A 25,376-nucleotide genomic window follows, 5' to 3' on the forward strand; every position below is an offset into this window, starting at 1 on the left:
ACCAGAGCAAGGAGGCTCAAGCCCTCATCAGGTACCTCGTTAAGGCAGATGCCAGGCCCAAAACCAACATGGCCATTTTCAAGACATATGTCCTGAAAAGACGGGCTTCTGCTGTGGGCACCAGCGTACGTCAGCCTGCACCTCACGCTGCAACCTCCAGTGCTTCTGCAACCACTGCACCTCCACCTGCAGCTATCCAAACTGGTGTACAGAAGACCGCAACTGTGAAAGCGCTGTTGGCACGTGGCAAAAATTTGTCGCCTTCACAGCTGGCGAAAAAACTCACGTCACCAGTTAAAGCCTGTGAGTAGGAGTGTGAATATAGAATTTTACCTACAGCATTTCTACATATATTAATTTATCATTATGGCAAACTTGTCAACTTGCCGTTTCCAGATCCATTATTGCAGTCCACTTTACCTCCTCCAGCAGCAGAACCCCCAGCCAAACATTTGCCCCCCATGCAGCTTTTCGCTACTGGTAAGTAAGCACCATCTTACATATGTTTGTCTCTGTGTATTGTTCACAATGATAGTTTTAACATTTGTGCTCCAGGCAAGTCCGTTCCCACTGCTGAAGATGACGATGAGGAGCTGGTATTTGCTGCATCACAATGTGAAGCACAGCTAAATACAGGTGTGGCATATGACACAAATGCACATATTACAAGAATGTTTTGTGAAAACACACTGAGAAGCGTTATTTCTTGGGGGAAAATAATCAACATTTTAAAATATGTTTTGTTTACAATACAGAATTATATCATATCATGCCTCAAGCGGGATGCTTTCTTTGAGTGCACTTCTTCAAAACCGTAAGGATGTTCCAAGGTGTCAGTGTATTTATTTGCGTTTCCGAACTTACCCGTTGTTAGATAATCACCAGATAACTTTTTCACACTCTTCAGCTCTCCCTGAGCAGACAGGATGGTGGAGATTCATTGTTCTAATGATTAGAGGAACAGTTTTTCCTTACTCTATCTGTGTGTATGCTTCATGTCCGTGGGCTTCGTTGCTTTACACTTAATTCATCACACCACATTTTCCTTCCTCCATTCCATCTGATCCTCATTCTCCTTAAATTAATATAGTGTATGCTGTGTTCTTTGCTTCCTTAACACTAGTACCACTTTCTTCACTCTCGTTCCTAAATATAATAATTATGAATACTTGTCCAAAAATTGTGCTTTGCAGGCTGTTTGTGCGCTGCATTTATGGCATATTACTATCAAATGCAACAGTCATCCTTATTGATTTTTTTTTACTATTCACTCAGAGGACTGTGCTGGTCCATCTCCATCAGTGGAAACTGCCAAGGCACCAGCTCCTTCACATCACCAGCCACCAGCTGAGCTTCCAAGTCACTGGAAAGATCAACTTCCACCTTTCCAGCATGAGTGGATCCGGAACACACTATTTAAGGCCAACCCACGAACCGGCAAGTCAGAACTAGTGTCCCAGCTGAAACTTTGGTGGTATCCTCCTCAGCCCCCTTTAATAAACACTCAGCCCCCTGCCTCACCTGACCTCTTCTTCTGTCGGCCCCTTTTCTTATGGATGCCGCTGAAGATGTGGTTATTTCCTCTTGTCTGTGTTCGCCCAGACTGTGGTAAGCACAGACTAACAGCGGCAGGAATTTACCGTACCGTGCGTAAGGTCTTGGACATCGACGGGTGGTATGACCTTGCCACTGAGTATCTGGAGTGCAAACGCTGCAAAAAGAAATATCCTGCCTGGTCTGAGGACATCCTAGGACAGGTGGATATGGGCCACCGCAGTCAGTTTCCAGCTTTGCTGACATACAGGTAATTCATAATGACAATCATTCATTATTAGGTGCTTTTATATGGGTTATTTTTTACCAACTAAAGCATTTGCATGATTATACTGTTGTTTCCTTAGATACTCATGTGACAACCGGGTGCTGAGGATGATGAGGGAGAGGACACTGGGCAACAGTGTGACTCAGCTTTACAGGAAGCTGATGGAACAGCACAGTGAGGCATGGACACAGCGTGTCTTGCAGTACCTGACTGCCTGCGAACCATTCACAAGGTCCTCCCTTGTGCAGCCTCCTGTGTTTGCTGATCCTCCACTTTTACCTGCCCTGCCTAAACCTAAGTGGCTGTTAGCCGTGTTAACATCTATTAACAATTAACATCTGTCTTTGGCTGTGTTCTAAAGATGGATTCGACAAAAAAGGTATCAAAGCCCTGTTTATATCCAGAAATTTGCCAGATATGGATATGTTTGTGATGTGCGTACATAAAGAGCACATCTTTTATTTTTCCCAATAGGTCACAAAGAAACTTGCCGGTGCTGCTTCAGGAACAGCTGCCTGGTGCACAAATATCGGAAATGAACACGGCCAGGTCCTTGTCTCTGTGCTGACAGCTGCCGAGGGACATGGACTGGACTCCATGGCAGCTGGTCTGATGAAACGCTACCGAGAGGCAGGAGAGGCAGCCCCAAAAGTGATGTACGTGGACAGGGACTGCTGCAGTCAGTATGGCCAATCGCGGGCGAAGATCATGTTTTCGGAGTGGGATGAGCTTGTAGTGCGCCTCGACATCTGGCACTTCATGCGGCGATTTGCTGCAGGTGTCACGACAGAGGCTCATCCACTCTACGGGATCTTCATGGCACGTCTGTCCACGTGCATCTTTCAGTGGGATCCAGAGGATGTGGCTGCTCTTCGCTCTGCAAAAGAGAGTGACCTGGCGGCAAAGAAGACTGGCCACATCTCAGAAAAGGCGGTCAGTGCTCGCATTACCCGGAGGGAGTTGGCACTGCACTGCCGGAGGAGGACCAGGGGGGTGGAGGAGACCGCCAGATTGATTGGGTCACTGATTGATCATTTTGACAGTGCGGATGGGAAGGACCCCCTGGGAGTTCCTCTGCTGGACCACGAACGGATCCAGCAGATATGGAAGGAACAGCGCAAGCACGTCCAGTGTATACAAGACCCAGAGGACTTTCCGCTGTACATGAAGACAGGGACACTGAAGAAAGGCAGCGTGGAGCTGTGCTGCTACAGGTGTGCTCGTGGCTCTACCTCCTTGGAGTCGTTCCACCTCCACCTGAACCGTTTTATTCCAGGTATTACATGCACATGGATTATTATTTTTCTGTAGAAAATATAAGCACTGTAACTGCTTCCATCACTTTAAAGTAATGCCGCATTAATAAATGTCACACTCTACATTACAATTACTTTTTAATGTCATTAGCATTGACAAAGCTGTCTTGACTAACAAGTCACTAGTAATACAGGAATAAGTGACAATCATTTTTAATTTAGTTACACAACTCTATTAAATGTAGTATACAAGTTACTTCAGAGCACCTTATGTGTAGTACATATATTGTACATATGTGACATATAAAACCCTTTTTTATATATTTTTTAATATTATTTAACTTTTAGGAACCAGTGCCAGCGATGCGCATTTTCAGGCCTATCTCCTTGAGGGCTTGATGCGTTGGAATGATGACCGAATGGAAGATGCCATAAAACGGGCGTCCTCCATTCGGACATATGGCAGTGCCATGAGAGAGGCTGTGGACCGGCTTAGCCGAATAGTCTTTGGGAAGCCCTGGGATGAGCGCTATCGCCCTCCTGGAGCATATACAGGTAAGAAATTTAATTTGTTCTTTTGCAATATTCTATTAAGTTATCTATTTAGACTCCAATGTACTTGATAAATTATTAAGAGCACTTTTTTTCTTTTTTCATTATTTTATTATTGTAGGTGAATTGCTGGGAATCGAGTACCTTTACAGCCAGACTGGCAAAACACTGACTCCAGTGCTCCAGAACCCAGAGGAGGAAGACCGGCTGGTGGAGGAGGTTCATGATCAGGACCTGCTAGATGAGGGGTTTGAGCAAGAGAGCATGGAGGACATCACAGTTCCAGTGCTGTATGAGGATGACCCCTGCCGTGATCTCAGAAACAGCCCCTCATCTTTGCCTCTGCCTCAGTCCCCAGCATCACTGGCTGAGCCGTCCACATCATCTGGAGGAGAGGGACAGCATCTCGCCCCTGCCTCTTCAGTGCTGTCACAGCCATCTGACACTGGAAGCAGTGTCTCCGGCGAGGCTCAGGTAAGACACTCTAAGGGCTTTATTTTGTTTCAGTCTCGTTTTATTCCAAATACACTACAAGCAAGGTGTTTTTTTTTAAGCCTGCATTTATTTGATTCAAAATACAACAAAAGCAGTAATATTTTGAAATATTTTTACTATTTAAAATAACTGCTATCCATTTGAATATATTTAAAAAAGTAATTCAGTCTTGTGATTTCAATGCTGAATTTTAGCATCATTACTCAGGGCACACGATTCTTCAGAAATCATTCCAATTTGCTGCTAAAAAAAACCGGGTGCCGGGTGCTATATTATTATTATTATTATTATTAGGTTAAAAATAGCTCCTAGAGATTTTTTATTTAGGTTTCTTTGATGAATAGAAAGTTCAGTATATATTGTAACATTATAAATGTCTTTATCATCTATTTAATGCGTCCTTGCTAAATAAAAGTATTAATTTCTATAATTTAATATTAAATTTATAATGATTTAAATGTTCTGACTCCACACTTTTGGATGGTATAGTGTATAATGTTAAAAAAGCTTTTTATTACAGATAAACTCTTATCTTGGATCCTTCTATTCATCAAAGAATCTTGAACAAAATGTTCACAACTGTTCTAAATATTGATAATAATATCAATAAAAAAAGGTTTCTAGAACAACAAATCAGGATATCTGAATGATTTCTGAAGATCATGTGACAATGAAGACTGGAGGAATGATGCTGAAAATACAGCTGTGCATCACAGAAATAACTTACACTTTAAACTATATTCAAATAGAAAGCATTTTTATTTTAAATAGTAAAATTATTTCACAATATAATGGCTTTTGTTGTATTTGAATAAAATAAATGCAGGCTTGTTGAGCAGAATTCTTTAAAAAATGTAAAAAAATATTTCTGTTCAAAGGCTTTTGACTGAAAGTGTATATTAACACTAATCTGCATTTACTAGGGAGCAGTCATTGGACCTGATGGCATCGCTGGGTGGGACAAGGTCCAGGATCTGGCTGGTTTCCTGGTGGGTCTTCGTGAGGCTCCTTACCTCACCGACCTGCAGGTGACAGAGGCCATCCAGCTGTGGACAGCTCTCCCTGACGTTGATAAACAGCGGGTCAACTATCAGCCTCGACATCAGCCTCAGCTGACACATGGGCGCTTTAAGGCACCGAAGCGGTCCGGAGTCACACCGGGTGTGGAGAGTGTGAAACGGTGTCTAATTTGACATCCTGGGGGTCCAGCACAGTGGCCCAGCACCAGCCGCTTGGTTGAGGCCATTTGTATGAAGCTGTGTGCTTTACACAAGTCACCGACCAAGAAGGCTGGAGTTTGCACCCCCAGGTGGTCTAAAATCCTTTCAGATTACCACCACATCCGAGACCTGGTGCTTAACAGTCGAAGGCTGATGGATGAAACAATGATCCAGCTGTTTGAGCTGAACCAGAGGACCCTCATTCAGCGGTAAGCAAGGCACATTATTTGGTTCCAGGGAACTGAATACTTCTGTACACACACACACACACATATATATATATATATATATTTTACAAGTAATTTACTTTCAGAATCAGAATCAGAATCAGAATCAGAATGAGCTTTATTGCCAGGTATGTTCACACATACGAGGAATTTGTTTTCGTGACAGAGCTCCGCAGTGCAACATAACAGCGACAGAACAAAAAACACAATAAGGAATAAAAAATACAAAAAAATACAAATAGGTGGGTAAGGATTGACAATATACAAATTGACAATGTATGGCAGGTATATTAAAAAGAGCATTTATGTATGTACATGTCTATTATGTGGAAAAATTGTAACTGTACGCTAAGTATGTGTGTTTGGATAAATAAGTGTATGTGTATATAAATATAAATATAAGTAGTATAGTGTGTTCCATGTATGTACATGTATATTATATGCAAAAGATTTACGTGTACGCTAAGTATGTGTGTTGGATAAAAAGTGTAGTGTATATAAATATAAATAGTGTAGTGTGTCCCACAGTTATTATCAGCTGTTCATAAGATGGATTGCCTGAGGGAAGAAACTGTTCCTGTGTCTGGTCGTTCTGGTGCTCAGTGCTCTGTAGCGTCGACCAGATGGCAACAGTTCAAAGAGGGAGTGTGCTGGATGTGAGGGGTCCAGAGTGATTTTAACAGCCCTTTTGCTCACTCTGGATAAGTACAGTTCTTGAATAGATGGGAGGGTTGTACCGATAATTCGCTCAGCAGTCCGGACTACCCTCTGTAGTCTTCTGAGGTCCGATTTAGAAGCTGAGCTGAACCAGACAGTTACTGAAGTGCAGAGGATGGATTCGATGATGGTGGAGTAGAACTGTTTCAGCAGATCCTGTGGCAGGTTAAACTTCCTCAGCTGGCGAAGGAAGTACAACCTATGCTGGGCCTTTTTCACAATGGAGTCAATGTGAATGTCCCACTTCAGGTCCTGAGAGATAGTGGTGCCCAGGAACCTGAATGACTCCACTGCAGTCACAGTGCTGTTCATGATGGTGAGTGGGGGGAGTGCAGGGGGGTTTCTCCTGAAGTCCACGATCATCTCCACTGTTTTGAGCGTGTTAAGCTCCAGGTTGTTGAGACTGCACCAGACAGCCAGCTCTTTAACCTCCTGTCTGTAAGCAGACTCGTCACCGTCCTGAATGAGGCCGATGAGTGTGGTGTCATCTGCAAACTTCAGGAGCTTGACAGAGGGGTCCTTAGATGTGCAGTCATTAGTGTACAGGGAGAAGAGCAGTGGGGATAGAACACAGCCCTGGGGAGCTCCGGTGCTGATTGTACGGGTGCTGGATGTGTATTTTCCCAGCCTCACTAGCTGCTGCCTGTCTGTCAGGAAGCTGTTGATCCACTGACAGACGGAGGTGGGCACGGAGAGCTGAGTTAGTTTGGGCAGGAGGAGGTTTGGGAAGATCGTGTTGAAGGCAGAGCTGAAGTCCACAAACAGGATCCTCACATAGGTCCCCGGTCTGTCTAGGTGTTGCAGAACATAATGCAGTCCGATGTTTACTGCATCGTCCACAGACCTGTTTGCTCTGTAGGCAAACTGAAGAGGATCCAGCAAGGGTCCAGTGATGTCCTTCAGGTGGGCCAGCACCAGTTTTTCAAATGACTTCATGACTACAGACTTTCAGGTTTCAACGGCAGCAGAAGAATCAGGAAATGAGTGTCCTCGCCCAGGGACTGACTCCATCTGACCCAATTGATGTGGCCCAAAACATCAATTTATCCTTCCGCCAAATCGAGAAGGACAGGCTCCAATTCTGCGACCGGGTCGCCGGCCCACTGCTGCCAAAAGGGAGTGCCCTATCGCACCCGTCCCCACAGCAGCAGGAGTTGTGCAGCCCATTTCAGCACCTGGGTCACTGTTAGGCACACTAGTCCTTAACCCAGACATGACTGTGTCGATGGTGATTTCATCTTCTGGTGCTTTGACATCCGGTCCAGGCCCAGCTCCGCCTGCTCCAGCGCCTGCTCCAGCGCCTGTTCCAGCGCCTGCTGCTTCTGTGTCCCGTTACACCCAGAGGAACAGGCGCCGGCGGGCCCTGGAGACGGAAAGAGGAAGTATGTGCGAGGGGTAACTTTTAACAAGTGCAGCGATTGTGGGCAGCCCAAAACTAAAGAGTTTGGTCATAGCCGATATGGGAATGCCACATTTTGCTCACGCTCCTCTAATGGAAAAACTTTAGATGATTGGTTGGCAGAACAGCGGCAGGCAAAATAAATGACAAACTCCGCCTCCATAGTAAATAATTTATTTCCTGTGTATATTTTGTATATATTATGTGGGCCCACTCTTTTCATATATTTTTTTTAATATAAGTAGTACATAATATCTTTCCTGTGTATATATATATATTGTTTATATTATATGGGCCCACTCTTTTCATATTTTTTTATATAAGTAGTACATAGTATCTTTCGTGTGTATATATATATTGTTTATATTATATGGGCCCACTCTTTTCATATTTTTTTTAAACAAGTACATTATATCTATCCTGTATATATTTTGTTTATATTATATGGGCCCACTCTTATCATATTGTCCTTTTTATAATGTGTGTATGTATGTGTGTGTTCATTTTAATAAAACATTTTGTATATATTACTTGGGCCCACTCTTTTATATTGTTCTTTTTATATTGTGTGTATGTGTTTGTATTCATTTTAATAGAACATTTTTTTGATCAGATAAAAAAAAATCTGCTAAATCATATCAATCAAATCATATCCACACACACAAAACATATTTTAAGAAACGTTTTTTATTAATTATATTTAAACACAAACCTGAAAAAAGTTTTTTTTTAATAATACACACTCAAATCTATGTAGTATAAAAGCAATCAATGGTATGTCATAGATAACAAAATAAAAGTCTCGGTTTATTGCACGCTTAACAATACACGTCGTGGACATATGACGTCACGGCTCATCTGAGAGAGCACGGGTTCGAATCCAGGCCGCGGAGGGTAGAATTGTTTCACATGTAATAACAACTCTTCAAAACGCAGAAACATATACCCCGAGTATTGCCGCAGGGGAAATCCTTTGGCGTTTTCACGTGTTCTGCGTCTTTTTCGCTTGCGTGCGGGGCTCAAAGATTGGACCCCTTCCTCATGCTAAGCGAGCGCTCTACCATTTGAGCTAATTCCCCTGGCCTTTCAAGAATGACGAGCATAGCTGGGAATGACGGGTTTGATGCAAAGAGGCTGTCCCTCCTCTGGGCTTGCTCCTTTGCACTGGCCGAGATTATGTTGTCGAATTAACAAAGAGATTAAGCTTTTGTGTTTAAGGACCTTCTCGGTCTTGTTACGCCAGTATGCATGTGTATGGACTCTTGTATTATGTAGGCTACCTTGGAACACTCGGATCATGCAGACAACTTCTCACTTCTTTTGCTCACACTGACTTAAAGTCTAAGGAAGCGGTTCTCAATTCTAGTCCTCGCTCCCCCCAGGTCTGCATGTTTTGCATGTCTCTCTTTGTTAGCACACCTGAGTCGGGTTGAAACGTGAAGCTTTATTGTCTCATTGCATTCACAAACATAAGGTGTGGCATATGACACAAATGCACATATTACAAGAATGTTTTGTGAAAACACACTGAGAAGCGTTATTTCTTGGGGGAAAATAATCAACATTTTAAAATGTTTTGTTTACAATACAGAATTATATCATATCATGCCTCAAGCGGGATGCTTTCTTTGAGTGCACTTCTTCAAAACGTAAGGATGTTCCAAGGTGTCAGTGTATTTATTTGCGTTTCCGAACTTACCCGTTGTTAGATAATCACCAGATAACTTTTTCACACCGCTTGCTCTTCTCACACACTCTTCAGCTCTCCCTGAGCAGACAGGATGGTTGAGATTCATTGTTCTAATGATTAGAGGAACAGTTTTTCCCTACTCTATCTGTGTGTATGCTTCATGTCCGTGGGCTTCGTTGCTTTACACTTAATTCATCACACCACATTTTCCTTCCTCCATTCCATCTGATCCTCATTCTCAGTGAGCTGCACTGATTCCATTCTCCTTAAATTAATATAGTGTATGCTGTGTTCTTTGCTTCCTTAACACTAGTACCACTTTCTTCACTCTCGTTCCTAAATATAACATAATAATTATGAATACTTGTCCAAAAATTGTGCTTTGCAGGCTGTTTGTCCACTGCATTTATGGCATATTACTATCAAATGCAACAGTCATCCTTATTGATTTTTTTTTACTATTCACTCAGAGGACTGTGCTGGTCCATCTCCATCAGTGGAAACTGCCAAGGCACCAGCTCCTTCACATCACCAGCCACCAGCTGAGCTTCCAAGTCACTGGAAAGATCAACTTCCACCTTTCCAGCATGAGTGGATCCGGAACACACTATTTAAGGCCAACCCACGAACCGGCAAGTCAGAACTAGTGTCCCAGCTGAAACTTTGGTGGTATCCTCCTCAGCCCCCTTTAATAAACAATCAGCCCCCTGCCTCACCTGACCTCTTCTTCTGTCGGCCCCTTTTCTTATGGATGCCGCTGAAGATGTGGTTATTTCCTCTTGTCTGTGTTCGCCCAGACTGTGGTAAGCACAGACTAACAGCGGCAGGAATTTACCGTACCGTGCGTAAGGTCTTGGACATCGACGGGTGGTATGACCTTGCCACTGAGTATCTGGAGTGCAAACGCTGCAAAAAGAAATATCCTGCCTGGTCTGAGGACATCCTAGGACAGGTGGATATGGGCCACCGCAGTCAGTTTCCAGCTTTGCTGACATACAGGTAATTCATAATGACAATCATTCATTATTAGGTGCTTTTATATGGGTTATTTTTTACCAACTAAAGCATTTGCATGATTATACTGTTGTTTCCTTAGATACTCATGTGACAACCGAGTGCTGAGGATGATGAGGGAGAGGACACTGGGCAACAGTGTGACTCAGCTTTACAGGAAGCTGATGGAACAGCACAGTGAGGCATGGACACAGCGTGTCTTGCAGTACCTGACTGCCTGCGAACCATTCACAAGGTCCTCCCTTGTGCAGCCTCCTGTGTTTGCTGATCCTCCACTTTTACCTGCCCTGCCTAAACCTAAGTGGCTGTTAGCCGTGTTAACATCTATTAACAATTAACATCTGTCTTTGGCTGTGTTCTAAAGATGGATTCGACAAAAAAGGTATCAAAGCCCTGTTTATATCCAGAAATTTGCCAGATATGGATATGTTTGTGATGTGCGTACATAAAGAGCACATCTTTTATTTTTCCCAATAGGTCACAAAGAAACTTGCCGGTGCTGCTTCAGGAACAGCTGCCTGGTGCACAAATATCGGAAATGAACACGGCCAGGTCCTTGTCTCTGTGCTGACAGCTGCCGAGGGACATGGACTGGACTCCATGGCAGCTGGTCTGATGAAACGCTACCGAGAGGCAGGAGAGGCAGCCCCAAAAGTGATGTACGTGGACAGGGACTGCTGCAGTCAGTATGGCCAATCGCGGGCGAAGATCATGTTTTCGGAGTGGGATGAGCTTGTAGTGCGCCTCGACTTCTGGCACTTCATGTGGCGATTTGCTGCAGGTGTCACGACAGAGGCTCATCCACTCTACGGGATCTTCATGGCACGTCTGTCCACGTGCATCTTTCAGTGGGATCCAGAGGATGTGGCTGCTCTTCGCTCTGCAAAAGAGAGTGACCTGGCGGCAAAGAAGACTGGCCACATCTCAGAAAAGGCGGTCAGTGCTCGCATTACCCGGAGGGAGTTGGCACTGCACTGCCGGAGGAGGACCAGGGGGGTGGAGGAGACCGCCAGATTGATTGGGTCACTGATTGATCATTTTGACAGTGCGGATGGGAAGGACCCCCTGGGAGTTCCTCTGCTGGACCACGAACGGATCCAGCAGATATGGAAGGAACAGCGCAAGCACGTCCAGTGTATACAAGACCCAGAGGACTTTCCGCTGTACATGAAGACAGGGACACTGAAGAAAGGCAGCGTGGAGCTGGGCTGCTACAGGTGTGCTCGTGGCTCTACCTCCTTGGAGTCGTTCCACCTCCACCTGAACCGTTTTATTCCAGGTATTACATGCACATGGATTATTATTTTTCTGTAGAAAATATAAGCACTGTAACTGCTTCCATCACTTTAAAGTAATGCCGCATTAATAAATGTCACACTCTACATTACAATTACTTTTTAATGTCATTAGCATTGACAAAGCTGTCTTGACTAACAAGTCACTAGTAATACAGGAATAAGTGACAATCATTTTTAATTTAGTTACACAACTCTATTAAATGTAGTATACAAGTTACTTCAGAGCACCTTATGTGTAGTACATATATTGTACATATGTGACATATAAAACCCTTTTTTATATATTTTTTAATATTATTTAACTTTTAGGAACCAGTGCCAGCGATGCGCATTTTTTTAGGCCTATCTCCTTGAGGGCTTGATGCGTTGGAATGATGACCGAATGGAAGATGCCATAAAACGGGCGTCCTCCATTCGGACATATGGCAGTGCCATGAGAGAGGCTGTGGACCGGCTTAGCCGAATAGTCTTTGGGAAGCCCTGGGATGAGCGCTATCGCCCTCCTGGAGCATATACAGGTAAGAAATTTAATTTGTTCTTTTGCAATATTCTATTAAGTTATCTATTTAGACTCCAATGTACTTGATAAATTATTAAGAGCACTTTTTTTCTTTTTTCATTATTTTATTATTGTAGGTGAATTGCTGGGAATCGAGTACCTTTACAGCCAGACTGGCAAAACACTGACTCCAGTGCTCCAGAACCCAGAGGAGGAAGACTGGCTGGTGGAGGAGGTTGATGATCAGGACCTGCTAGATGAGGGGTTTGAGCAAGAGAGCATGGAGGACATCACAGTTCCAGTGCTGTATGAGGATGACCCCTGCCGTGATCTCAGAAACAGCCCCTCATCTTTGCCTCTGCCTCAGTCCCCAGCATCACTGGCTGAGCCGTCCACATCATCTGGAGGAGAGGGACAGCATCTCGCCCCTGCCTCTTCAGTGCTGTCACAGCCATCTGACACTGGAAGCAGTGTCTCCGGCGAGGCTCAGGTAAGACACTCTAAGGGCTTTATTTTGTTTCAGTCTCGTTTTATTCCAAATACACTACAAGCAAGGTGTTTTTTTTTAAGCCTGCATTTATTTGATTCAAAATACAACAAAAGCAGTAATATTTTTAAATATTTTTACTATTTAAAATAACTGCTATCCATTTGAATATATTTAAAAAAGTAATTCAGTCTTGTGATTTCAATGCTGAATTTTAGCATCATTACTCAGGGCACACGATTCTTCAGAAATCATTCCAATTTGCTGCTAAAAAAAACCGGGTGCCGGGTGCTATATTATTATTATTATTATTATTAGGTTAAAAATAGCTCCTAGAGATTTTTTGTTTAGGTTTCTTTGATGAATAGAAAGTTCAGTATATATTGTAACATTATAAATGTCTTTATCATTTATTTAATGCGTCCTTGCTAAATAAAAGTATTAATTTCTATAATTTAATACTAAATATATAATGATTTAAATGTTCTGACTCCACACTTTTGGATGGTATAGTGTATAATGTTAAAAAAGCTTTTTATTACAGATAAACTCTTATCTTTGATCCTTCTATTCATCAAAGAATCTTGAACAAAATGTACACAACTGTTCTAAATATTGATAATAATATCAATAAAAAAAGGTTTCTAGAACAACAAATCAGGATATCTGAATGATTTCTGAAGATCATGTGACACTGAAGACTGGAGGAATGATGCTGAAAATACAGCTGTGCATCACAGAAATAACTTACACTTTAAACTATATTCAAATAGAAAGCATTTTTATTTTAAATAGTAAAATTATTTCACAATATAATGGCTTTTGTTGTATTTGAATAAAATAAATGCAGGCTTGTTGAGCAGAATTCTTTAAAAAATGTAAAAAACTGGAAGTGTATATTAACACTAATCTGCATTTACTAGGGAGCAGTCATTGGACCTGATGGCATCGCTGGGTGGGACAAGGTCCAGGATCTGGCTGGTTTCCTGGTGGGTCTTCGTGAGGCTCCTTACCTCACCGACCTGCAGGTGACAGAGGCCATCCAGCTGTGGACAGTTCTCCCTGATGTTGATAAACAGCGGGTCAACTATCAGCCTCGACATCAGCCTCAGCTGACACATGGGCGCTTTAAGGCACCGAAGCGGTCCGGAGTCACACCGGGTGTGGAGAGTGTGAAACGGTGTCTGATTGGACATCCTGGGGGTCCAGCACAGTGGCCCAGCACCAGCCGCTTGGTTGAGGCCATTTGTATGAAGCTGTGTGCTTTACACAAGTCACCGACCAAGAAGGCTGGAGTTTGCACCCCCAGGTGGTCTAAAATCCTTTCAGATTACCACCACATCCGAGACCTAGTGCTTAACAGTCGAAGGCTGATGGATGAAACAATGATCCAGCTGTTTGAGCTGAACCAGAGGACACTCATTCAGTGGTAAGCAAGGCACATTATTTGGTTCAAGGGAACTGAATACTTCTGTACACACACACACACACACACATATATATATATATATATATATATATATATATATATATATATATATATATATATATATATATATATACAAGTAATTTACTTTCAGGTTTCAACGGCAGCAGAAGAATCAGGAAATGAGTGTCCTCGCCCAGGGACTGACTCCATCTGACCCAATTGATGTGGCTGATACGCAGCTTCCTCTGCCGAGGGAAAAATTGGATGACGTGCCATCAACATCAGGCCCAAAACATCAATTTATCCTTCCGCCAAATCGAGAAGGACAGGCTCCAATTCTGCGACCGGGTCGCCGGCCCACTTCTGCCAAAAGGGAGTGCCCTATCGCACCCGTCCCCACAGCAGCAGGAGTTGTGCAGCCCATTTCAGCACCTGGGTCACTGTTAGGCACACTAGTCCTTAACCCAGACATGACTGTGTCGATGGTGATTCCATCTTCTGGTGCTTTGACATCCGGTCCAGGCCCAGCTCTGCCTGCTTTTGCATTTTTAGGTCAATTAAGAGGCCAACTTGCATTCGTTAGCCTTTCACACTGTCTCGAGGACTTTGATTGCTTCCACATTAGTTCATGTTCCTTCTTTTGTTGATGCTGAAATGGCTCTTTTTTCTTGGCTTTGGGCAAGAAGGCTTGTTGGTCTAGGGGTATGATTCTCGCTTTGGGTGCGAGAGGTCCCGGGTTCAAATCCTGGACGAGCCCTTGTTCAGGTTAAGACGTTAAGCTTTATTGTCTCATTGCATTCACAAACATTATGGCAGGTTTTTTCCAATCAGGCAGACACGGAGGGCTAAGTTAGCTCAGCTGGTTAGAGCATGGTGCTATAACGCCAAGGTCGTGGGTTCGATCCCCCTACTGGCCAGCTGTTTTTATTGTCTGGGGGCTCATCTCTGATCTGCTCTTCAGCTCCGACAAAGAGTAGGGTGATCTCACTGAAATCCCTGCTTGCTAAGCAGAGGTTTGTTGTAGCCAAAATAGCTCAGTTGGGAGAGCGTTAGACTGAAGATCTAAAGGTCCCTGGTTGATTCCGGGTTTCGGCAACATCTCCCACACTTTTCCCTTTTTTGAGGAGGGCCATTGACCAAAAATCACTGGGTTCCAACCTCTCTGTATAACTGCTTCCCCACTGCCAGAGAGCTATCTGTTTCCAAGTTGGTCTCCAACCAAGCAGTTTCGGTTCCATGGTGTAATAGCACTCTGGTCTTTGAATCCAGCGATCTGAGTTCGAATCTCGGTGGAGCCTGTGTGCTTTCTTGCCGCAGGAAAAGATAAAACAGCACTAGTTTGGCGATGGTGCCAGTGTTTGTAGCCCTGTGAGCAACAGCTGCACCAGTTAAGGTTCCATGGTGTAATGGTTAGCACTCTGGACTCTGAATCCAGTGATTTGAGTTCAAATCTCGGTGGGACCTATTTTGCAACCAGTTTGCTCAGGAAAATGTCTGAAATACTTTTCGGCACCTTTTAGTCCAAAAAAATTAACTAACGTAGAGAGTGTGGCCGCATTGCAGCGATGCTCAGTCTGTCTCTTTAGGGCAGTGGTTCTCAAACCTGTCCTGGAGGCACCCCTGCCCTGCACATTTTTATTGTCTCCCTTATTAGACACACCCAAATAAGGTCTCACGGTCTCTACTAATGAGCTGATGATTTGAAACAGGTGTGTTAGATGAGGGAAACATTCAAAATGTGAAGGGCAGGGGTGCCTCCAGGACAGGTTTGAAAACCACTGCTTTAGGGAACTGTGCGTAAAATGGCACTGTTTTGCAACCAATTTGCACAGGACCATGTCTGAAATACTTTTTGGCAGCTGTGAGCCCAAAAAAAGCTAACGTGGGAGTGTGGCAGCGTTGCGTCAACGCTCAGTCGGTCTCTTTAGGGCAATGGTTTTCAAACCTTACCTGGAGGCACCCCTGCCCTGAACATTTTGTATGTCTCCCTTATTAGACACACCCAAATCAGGTCTTGCAGTCTCTACTAATGAGCTGATGATTTGAAACAGGTGTGTTAGATGAGGGGAAATGCGAAATGTGCAGGGCAGGGAAGCCTCCAGGACAGGATTGAAAACCACTGATCTAGGGATGTGTGTGTAAAAGGGCAGGAGCCAACTTGGATAATGTGGGCATCGATCCCGCTACCTCTCCAGCGCCTGCTCCAGCGCCTGCTCCAGCGCCTGCTGCTTCTGTGTCCCGTTACACCCAGAGGAACAGGCTCCGGCGGGCCCTGGAGACGGAAAGCGGAGTCCATAAGAGGAAGTATGTGCGAGGGGTAACTTTTAACAAGTGCAGCGAATGTGGGCAGCCCAAAACTAAAGAGTTTGGTCATAGCCGATATGGGAATGCCACATTTTGCTCACGCTCCTCTAATGGAAAAACTTTAGATGATTGGTTGGCAGAACAGCGGCAGGCAAAATAAATGACAAACATCGCCTCCATAGTAAATAATTTATTTCCTGTGTATATTTTGTATATATTATATGGGCCCACTCTTTTCATATATATTTTTTTTATATAAGTAGTACATAATATCTTTCCTGTATATATATATATATATATATATATTGTTTATATTATATGGGCACACTCTTTTCATATTTTTTTTTTATACAAGTACATTATATCTATCCTGTATATATTTTGTTTATATTATATGGGCCCACTCTTATCATATTGTCCTTTTTATATTGTGTGTATGTATGTGTGTGTTCATTTTAATAAAACATTTTGTATATATTACTTGGGCCCACTCTTTTATATTGTTCTTTTTATATTGTGTGTATGTGTTTGTATTCATTTTAATAGAACATTTTTTTGATCAGATAAAAAAAATCTGCTAAATCATATCAATCAAATCATATCCACACACACAAAACATATTTGAAGAAACGTTTTTAATTAATTCTATTTAAACACAAACATGAAAAAGTTTTTTTTAATAATACACACACACACTCACACAAATCTATGTAGTATAAAAGCAATCAATGGTATGTCATAGATAACAAAATAAAAGTCTCGGTTTATTGCACGCTTAACAATACACGTCGTGGACATATGATGTCACGGCTCATCTGAGAGAGCACGGGTTCGAATCCAGGCCGCGGAGGGTAGAATTGTTTCACATGTAATAACAACTCTTCAAAACGCAGAAACATATACCCCGAGTATTGCCGCAAGGGGAAATCCTTTGGCGTTTTCACGTGTTCTGCATCTTTTTCGCTTGCGTGCGGGGCTCAAAGATTGGACCCCTTCCTCATGCTAAGCGAGCGCTCTACCATTTGAGCTAATTCCCCTGGCCTTTCAAGAATGACGAGCATAGCTGGGAATGACGGGTTTGATGCAAAGAGGCTGTCCCTCCTCTGGGCTTGCTCCTTTGCACTGGCCGAGATTATGTTGTCGAATTAACAAAGAGATTAAGCTTTTGTGTTTAAGGACCTTCTCGGTCTTGTTACGCCAGTATGCATGTGTATGGATTCTTGTATTATGTAGGCTACCTTGGAACACTCGGGTCATGCAGACAACTTCTCACCTCTTTTGCTCACACTGACTTAAAGTCTAAGGAAGCGGTTCTCAATTGTAGTCCTCGCTCCCCCCAGGTCTGCATGTTTTGCATGTCTCTCTGTGTTAGCACACATGATTCGGGTTGAAACGTGAAGCTTTATTGTCTCATTGGATTCACAAACATTATGGCAGGTTTTTTTCAATCAGGCAGACACTGATTTCTAAGCCAGGCCGGTTAGCTCAGCTGGTTAGAGCGTGGTGCTAATAACGCCAAGGTCGCGGGTTCGATCCCCGTACTGGCCAGCTGTTTTTATTGTCTGGGGGCTCATCTCTGCTCTGCTCTTCATCCCCGACAAAGAGTAGGGTGATCTCACTGAAATGCCTGCTTGCTAAGTAGAGGTTTGTTGTAGCCGAAATAGCTCAGTTGGGAGAGCGTTAGACTGAAGATCTAAAGGTCCCTGGTTCGATCCCGGGTTACGGCTACATCTCCCACACTTTTCCCTTTTTTGAGGCGGGCCATTGACCAAAAATCACTGGGTTCCAACCTCTCTGTATAACTGCTTCCCCACAGCCAGAGAGCTATCTGTTTCCAAGTTGGCCTCAAACTAATCAGTTTCGGTTCCATGGTGTAATTGTCAGCACTCTGGGCTTTGAATCCAGCGATCTGAGTTCGAATCTCGGTGGAGCCTGTGTGCTTTCTTGCCACAGGAAAAGATAAAACAGCACTAGTTTGGCGATGGTGCCAGTGTTTGTGGCCCTGTGAGCAACAGCTGCACCAGTTAAGGTTCCATGGTGTAATGGTTAGCACTCTGGACTCTGAATCAAGTTATCCGAGTTCAAAATCGCGGTGGGACCTATTTTGCCACCAGTTTGCGCAAGACAATGTCTGAAATACTTTTCGGCACCTTTTAGTCCAAAAAAATTAACTAACGTAGAGAGTGTGGCCGCATTGCATCGATGCTCAGTCTGTCTCTTTAGGGCAGTGGTTCTCAAACCTGTCCTGGAGGCACCCCTGCCCTTGCACATTTTTATTGTCTCCCTTATTAGACACACCCAAATAAGGTCTCGCGGTCTCTACTAATGAGCTGATGATTTGAAACAGGTGTGTTAGATGAGGGAAACATTCAAAATGTGAAGGTTGGAGAGGACGGAAGATTTTGGACGAAGCGAAGGCAGATTGCAACCGAACTGTATTGTGAGTGTAACGATGGGCGATAGCTCGGATGGTAGCGATAATTATGGAAGGGTTTCAGATATGGAGATTAGCCAAACAAAAAAGGCAAGGAAAAAATCTTGGTCTGAAGCTAGTAGTGGAGGGGAGGGTAGACAAGTTAACAAAAAGATTAAAGCTAAGTCTAAGGGGAACAGTAGACCTGACTTAGATGATAAGCAGGAAGAGTGGAAAGTTATTATCACGCTCAGTAATGATAAAGGTCATTTAAAGTGAAGTGAAGTGACATTCAGCCAAGTATGGTGACCCATACTCAGAATTTGTGCTCTGCATTTAACCCATCCAAAATGCACACACACAGAGCAGTGAACACACACACACACACCCGGAGCAGTGGGCAGCCATTTATGCTGCGGCGCCCAGGGAGCAGTTGGGGGTTCGATGCCTTGCTCAAGGGCACCTAAGTCGTGGTATTGAAGGTGGAGAGAGAACTGTACATGCACTCCCCCCACCCACAATTCCTGCCAGCCCGGGACTCGAACTCATAACCTTTCGATTGGGAGTCCGACTCTCTAACCATTAGGCCACGACTTCCCTATTTTCACCCAGTTCAAGTGACCAAAGCAATTGAGAAGGATATGGGGAAAATTAAATACGCTAAACTACTGAATAACAGAAGAATTCTAATTTCAGCAATAAATAAGAAGCAGCAGGAAATGATTTTGAAAATGAGTAATCTTGGTGGTGGAAAGATTAAAGTGCATGTACCAGGAATGGCAGCAAAGCTAAGAGGAGTGATCTCAAATGTTCCACTGGAAATGTCTGTGGACGAGGTAAAGAGTGAGATTAAAGGTGGGAAAGTATTAGAGGTGAAAAGGCTCCAAAGCAATAAAAGTGGTATTAAATCAGACAGTCTATCTGTATTGCTTGTTTTTGAAAAATCCTTACCTTATGAAGTTCAAATAGGCTGGATCAATTACAAAGTTAGGGAGTATATCCCTCAACCATTGAGATGCTTTAAGTGCCAGAGAATGGGTCATACAGTACAACAATGTAAATGGAGACAAAGATGTGCGAAATGTGGAGGAGACCATGAATATGGAAAATGTAATAAGGATACCAAGCTAAAATGCTGCAACTGTGGAGGTGAGCATAGTGCTGCATATGCTGGATGTGTGGTCCAGAAACAAGCTAAAGAAGTACAAAGGTACAAGGTTGTGAATAAGATGTCATATGCAGAGGCTATTAAAGACATAGGCAACTATGAAACAAAGAAAAATAGTCAAATAGAGAGTCATGAAAACCTCAATGAAAATGTAATATATGGAGCAGCAGGCCTACCTCAGAGGTTAAACATAAAGAGATGTCAGCCAGGAAAAGTAGGCCCAATAACCATTGCCATACAGCAACCATGTAAACATAAGTGTATAGTGGAGGAGAACACCTTGATGGTATAAAAAAAGAGCTTTGTAGCTTTTATATGCAAAGTTGTGAATGTTGCCACACGACAAGAAAGGAAAAGTGACAGGATCAAGACCGTGGTAGAAGCTGCAGAGGAATTCTTGGGTATCAAAGATTTAAAAGCAAAAGATATACATGACAAGCTAAGCACTAATAATGATGGAGGGTCTCAGAGTATTACTTAAATTTATTATGGTATTCCATCTGTTACAATGGAATGCTAGGAGTCTGACTGCAAATGGACAAGAATTTAAGAAGTTTATAGTAGAGTCTGAAGTCAAACCTGATACTATTTGCATTCAAGAGACCTGGCTAAGGCCTCACCTTGATTTTATTATACCTGGTTATGAGTCTGTTAGGTTTGATAGAGGTGGGAATCAGGGTGGAGGATGTGCAACATTTGTAAGGAATGGGATACCATTTAGAAGAATAGAAACTACAACAGAAATAGAATGTGTAATTACTGAAATTTATAAATCAGATGGACACTTAGTAGTAATAAACTTATATAACCCTAGTAAATCATTAAACCTAGAAACATTAGAGGGAATAATAAGTAGACAAGGGAACCGGAAAGAAATATGGTGTGGAGACTTCAATGCACATAATAGTCTTTGGGGAAGTAAGCATACAGATAATAATGGAGAAGCAGTGGAGGAAATGATGAATGTTAGGCAATTAGTTTGTTTAAATAATGGGAATGGTACAAGAATTGATATACGTTCTAACACACTGTCTTGTATTGATCTCACTCTGGTCTCTAATAAAATGTCACAATCTTGTGAATGGAAGGTGATAGAAAGTATTGTGACCATTTTCCAATATTTTGCTCTATAAATATTGAAATAGATCTCCAAGAAAGGCCTAATCATAAGAAATAGGAGTTTGAAGAAGCTGGTTGGGAAAAATTTAAAAAAATATGTTGTATTTCAGCAGAGACAGTCTCAATGCAGGGTGATATTGAGGAATGTGCATCTGAGGTTACACATTTAATAATGAATGCAGCATTAAAAAGCATACCATTTAAGTCAGTTGGGGGGAATAGGAAAATGGTCCCATGGTGGAATGATACATGTACAAAAGCTATTAAAGAACGAAATCGGGCAATGAGAATGTTAAGAGGTAATTTGAACCAAGATAACTTAATTGATTATCAGAGGAAAAAGGCTCAGGCACGAAGAATAATTAAGAATAGTAAACAAAATGCATGGAAGAACTATTGTTCTACTATAGGGAGGGAAGTTAAAATAGGAGAAGTGTGGTCAATGATGAAGAAAATGAGTGGGAAAAAAAGTGTATACTAAAATACCTGTATTAGAGGATGATGGAATACTGGCAATAACAGATAAAGAAAAGGCAAATGCATTGGGAAAGAAGTTTGCCAGTATTCATAGTGGGGATCATTTGGATGATATACATAGATTACATAAAGAGAAGGTTCTTAAAGAAAATAGAGATGTGTTTATTAAAAAAGATTGTGAGGAATGTACTATGGATGCAGAAATGAACTTGAATGAACTAGTGATAGTATTAAATGATATTAAGAATACTGCTACAGGAGAAGATCAACTAAGTTACATCATGTTCCAGAAAATACCTGGGAAAGTATTGCAGATAATATTAAAGTTATTTAACAAGATATGGGAAGACGGTAAAATACCAAAAAGCTGGAAAAGAGCATTAATATTGCCATTTAATAAACCTGGGAAAGACCCGAATAATGCTGGTAATTATAGACCTATTGCCCTTACGTCACATCTCTGCAAGTGGATGGAGAAGATACTAGTCAGAAGACTTAACTGGACCCTCGAATATAGAGGATTATTCGCACCATATCAAAGTGGATTTAGGAAAGGGCGTTCCACAATGGATGCGGTGGTGAAAGTAAGCAATGAAATAGAAAAAACTTTTAAAATGAAAGAAATAATGAGTATTGTGTTCTTTGATATTGAAAAAGCTTATGATTCCATGTGGAGGGAAGGGCTGTTAATTAAAATGAACCAAATGGGAATTAGAGGTAGGTTTTATAATTGGGTCTTAGACTTTCTGTCAGAAAGAAGATTTAGAGTTAGAGTGGGATCAGGAATTTCTGAGGAATTTGAAATTGGTAATGGAATTCCACAAGGTAGTGTTATTAGTCCAGTTTTATTTAATGTTATGATCAATGATATTTTTATGAATCTGGACAGAAGGATTGGATCAGCTTTGTATGCAGATGATGGGGCCATCTGGGCAAGAGGACGAGATCCTATAAGGGTAAGAAATAAATTCAAGGAAGCCATAGGAAAGGTAGAACAATGGTCGTATAGCTGGGGCTTTAAGCTTTCTCCAAGTAAGTCTTGCCATATAAGTAAGTCTTGCCATATTTACAAGGAAGAAAGGGATAGAAAAACAGAACCTACAGTTATATGGACATAATATGGAAACAGTAGATCATTTTAAATATCTTGGTATGTGGTAAGACCAAAAGGGAACATGGAAAATACACATTGAAAAGGTGGAATCAAAATGCAAGAAAGTCATCAATTTAATGAGAGCAGTAGTGGGGAAAGACTGGGGAGCAAATAAACAATCACTAATATATATTTACAGGGCTTTAATGAGGTCAACAATCGATTATGGATGTTATGTATATGGAGCAGCAGCTAAAACACATTTACTGAAGCTAGATAGAATTAGTAACAAAGCATTGAGGATATGTGCAGGTGTAATGAGATCAACACCAATTAAAGCAATACAGGTTGAGTTAGGAGAAGTGCCGTCAGATCTGAGAAATAAGCTCATGCTTACATATTGGAGTCGCTTAAGTGGATGTGGACATGAAAATCATGCAAAAAGTGTTATTCAAGAATGTTGGGAGTATAGGTCTTTTAAAGGTAATGGCTTTGGATGGGTAACAAAGACAAAATCAGAGGAATATAGAGTGAAAAATATATGGTTTAATTCACCTATACCTATTAGTAATATACCTATATGGTTATTTACCAAAACTGAGATAGACTTAAACATTTTGGAACTAAAAAATGAATGGGAAGAGAGTGAGAAAGGACACCTGGCAAGTCAATATATAAGGAACAAATATTATAGTTACTTAGAAATTTATACAGATGGATCTAAGGATGAGAAGGACAATGTAGGAATAGGAATATATATACCAACAATGGACATAAGTATTGGAAAAAGATTACCTGATCAGGCTTCAGTGTATACGGCAGAGATGATGGCGATTATTGTAGGACTACAGTGGGTTGAGGAAGTAAAACCAGACAGAGTGGTGTGTTGTGTTGATTCTGTAGCAGCTTTATATAGTATTCAAAATATGAAATCTAGTAGAGAAGATCTAATGCTAGAAATCCAACAAAGTTTATTTAGATTACAGAGACTACAGATAGATGTGAGATTATGTTGGGTACCTGCTCATATAGGAATAAAAGGGAATGAGGGAGCAGATAAAATCGCAAAAAAATAATCCAGGACAAATGATAAAATAAATATACCCCTTGGAAAAGGAGAGGCTAAGGCAATAATCAAAAAAGAAATTATGAAAAAATGGCAGGACAGGTGGGATGTGGATAAAAGTGGAAGGAAATATTACAGATTGCAAAAATCTATTAATGCACAGGGGGTGAATAGAAGTAACAGAAGAGAGGAGAGTGTTTTAACCAGGCTAAGGTTTGATCACACAGGATTAAATAAAACATTGGTTTTAATGGGTAAAAGCCAATCTGATGAATGTATAGAATGTAGGTCCAAGGAAGATGGTGAACACGTATTATTGCATTGTAAGAAATATAGGGATGAGAGGATGAGACTAAATCAAAAGATAAGTCGGGTAGGAAGAAAGTGGAATATTGAAGGTTTGTTAGGCACAACAGGAGATGGGGTAAAGGATGCACAGAAAGCAGTTGTACAATATTTGAAAAATATTGGAATATATAATAGGATTTAGGTAGTATTTTTTTTTTTTTGATTGATGATATAGTCATGATAATATCTTCTCATGTTACATACTCCTATACAGTAGGTGGCGGTATGCACCTTTATAGTCATGGTTGCAATCTGCCATAAAACGAAAAGAAGAAAAAGAAGAAGAAGGTCTCGCGGTCTCTACTAATGAGCTGATGATTTGAAACAGGTGTGTTAGATGAGGGAAACATTCAAAATGTGAAGGGCAGGGGTGCATCCAGGACAGGTTTGAAAACCACTGCTTTAGGGAACTGTGCGTAAAATGGCACTGTTTTGCAACCAATTTGCACAGGACCATGTCTGAAATACTTTTTGGCAGCTGTGAGCCCAAAAAAAGCTAACGTCGGAGTGTGGCAGCATTGCGTCAACGCTCAGTCGGTCTCTTTAGGGCAATGGTTTTCAAACCTTTCCTGGAGGCACCCCTGCCCTGAACATTTTGTATGTCTCCCTTATTAGACACACCCAAATCGGGTCTTGCAGTCTCTACTAATGAGCTGATGATTTGAAACAGGTGTGTTAGATGAGGGGAAATGCGAAATGTGCAGGGCAGGGATGCCTCCAGGACAGGATTGAAAACCACTGATCTAGGGATGTGTGAGTAAAAGGGCAGGAGCCAACTCGGAGAATGCGGGCATCGATCCCGCTACCTCTCGAATGCTAAGCGAGCACTCTACCATTTCAGCTAATTCCCCTGGCCTTTCAAGAATGACGAGCATAGCTGGGAATGACGGGTTTGATGCAAAGAGGCTGTCCCTCCTTTGGCCTTGCTCCTTTGCACTGGCCTCGGTCTTGTTACGCCAGTATGCATGTGTATGGATTCTTGTATTATGTAGGCTACCTTGGAACACTCGGATCATGCAGACAACTTCTCACCTCTTTTGCTCACACTGACTTAAAGTCTAAGGAAGCGGTTCTCAATTCTAGTCCTCGCTCCCCCCAGGTCTGCATGTTTTGCATGTCTCTCTTTGTTAGCACACCTGATTCTGATAATCAGCTCATTAGAAGTAAGCTCCTAGTGATTGACATGGTCCCTACACAGTGTTCATTGCTCCCCACTCCCTGAGCAGGGGAAATCTGTCAAAGTATACTTCACTTTGGAACATTGGTTCACGGATTTGTGCTGC

At 42.2% G+C, this 25,376-nt stretch overlaps 3 non-coding genes across 3 annotated transcripts; all 3 read left to right on the top strand.

Moving 5' to 3' along the window:
- Positions 1-14,790: 14,790 nt before the first annotated feature.
- Positions 14,791-14,862, top strand: trnap-ugg (transfer RNA proline (anticodon UGG)). Its single transcript has one exon. It is a non-coding gene; the product is annotated as a tRNA-Pro (tRNA).
- Positions 14,863-17,883: 3,021 nt separating this feature from the next.
- On the top strand, positions 17,884-17,957 carry trnai-aau (transfer RNA isoleucine (anticodon AAU)). Its single transcript has one exon. It is a non-coding gene; the product is annotated as a tRNA-Ile (tRNA).
- A 106-nt stretch (positions 17,958-18,063) lies between these two features.
- On the top strand, positions 18,064-18,136 carry trnaf-gaa (transfer RNA phenylalanine (anticodon GAA)). The gene has a single exon. It is a non-coding gene; the product is annotated as a tRNA-Phe (tRNA).
- Positions 18,137-25,376: the final 7,240 nt, after the last annotated feature.

The sequence above is a fragment of the Carassius carassius genome, chromosome 8 (genome assembly GCF_963082965.1).
Source record: "Carassius carassius chromosome 8, fCarCar2.1, whole genome shotgun sequence".
Classification (NCBI taxonomy): domain Eukaryota; kingdom Metazoa; phylum Chordata; class Actinopteri; order Cypriniformes; family Cyprinidae; genus Carassius; species Carassius carassius.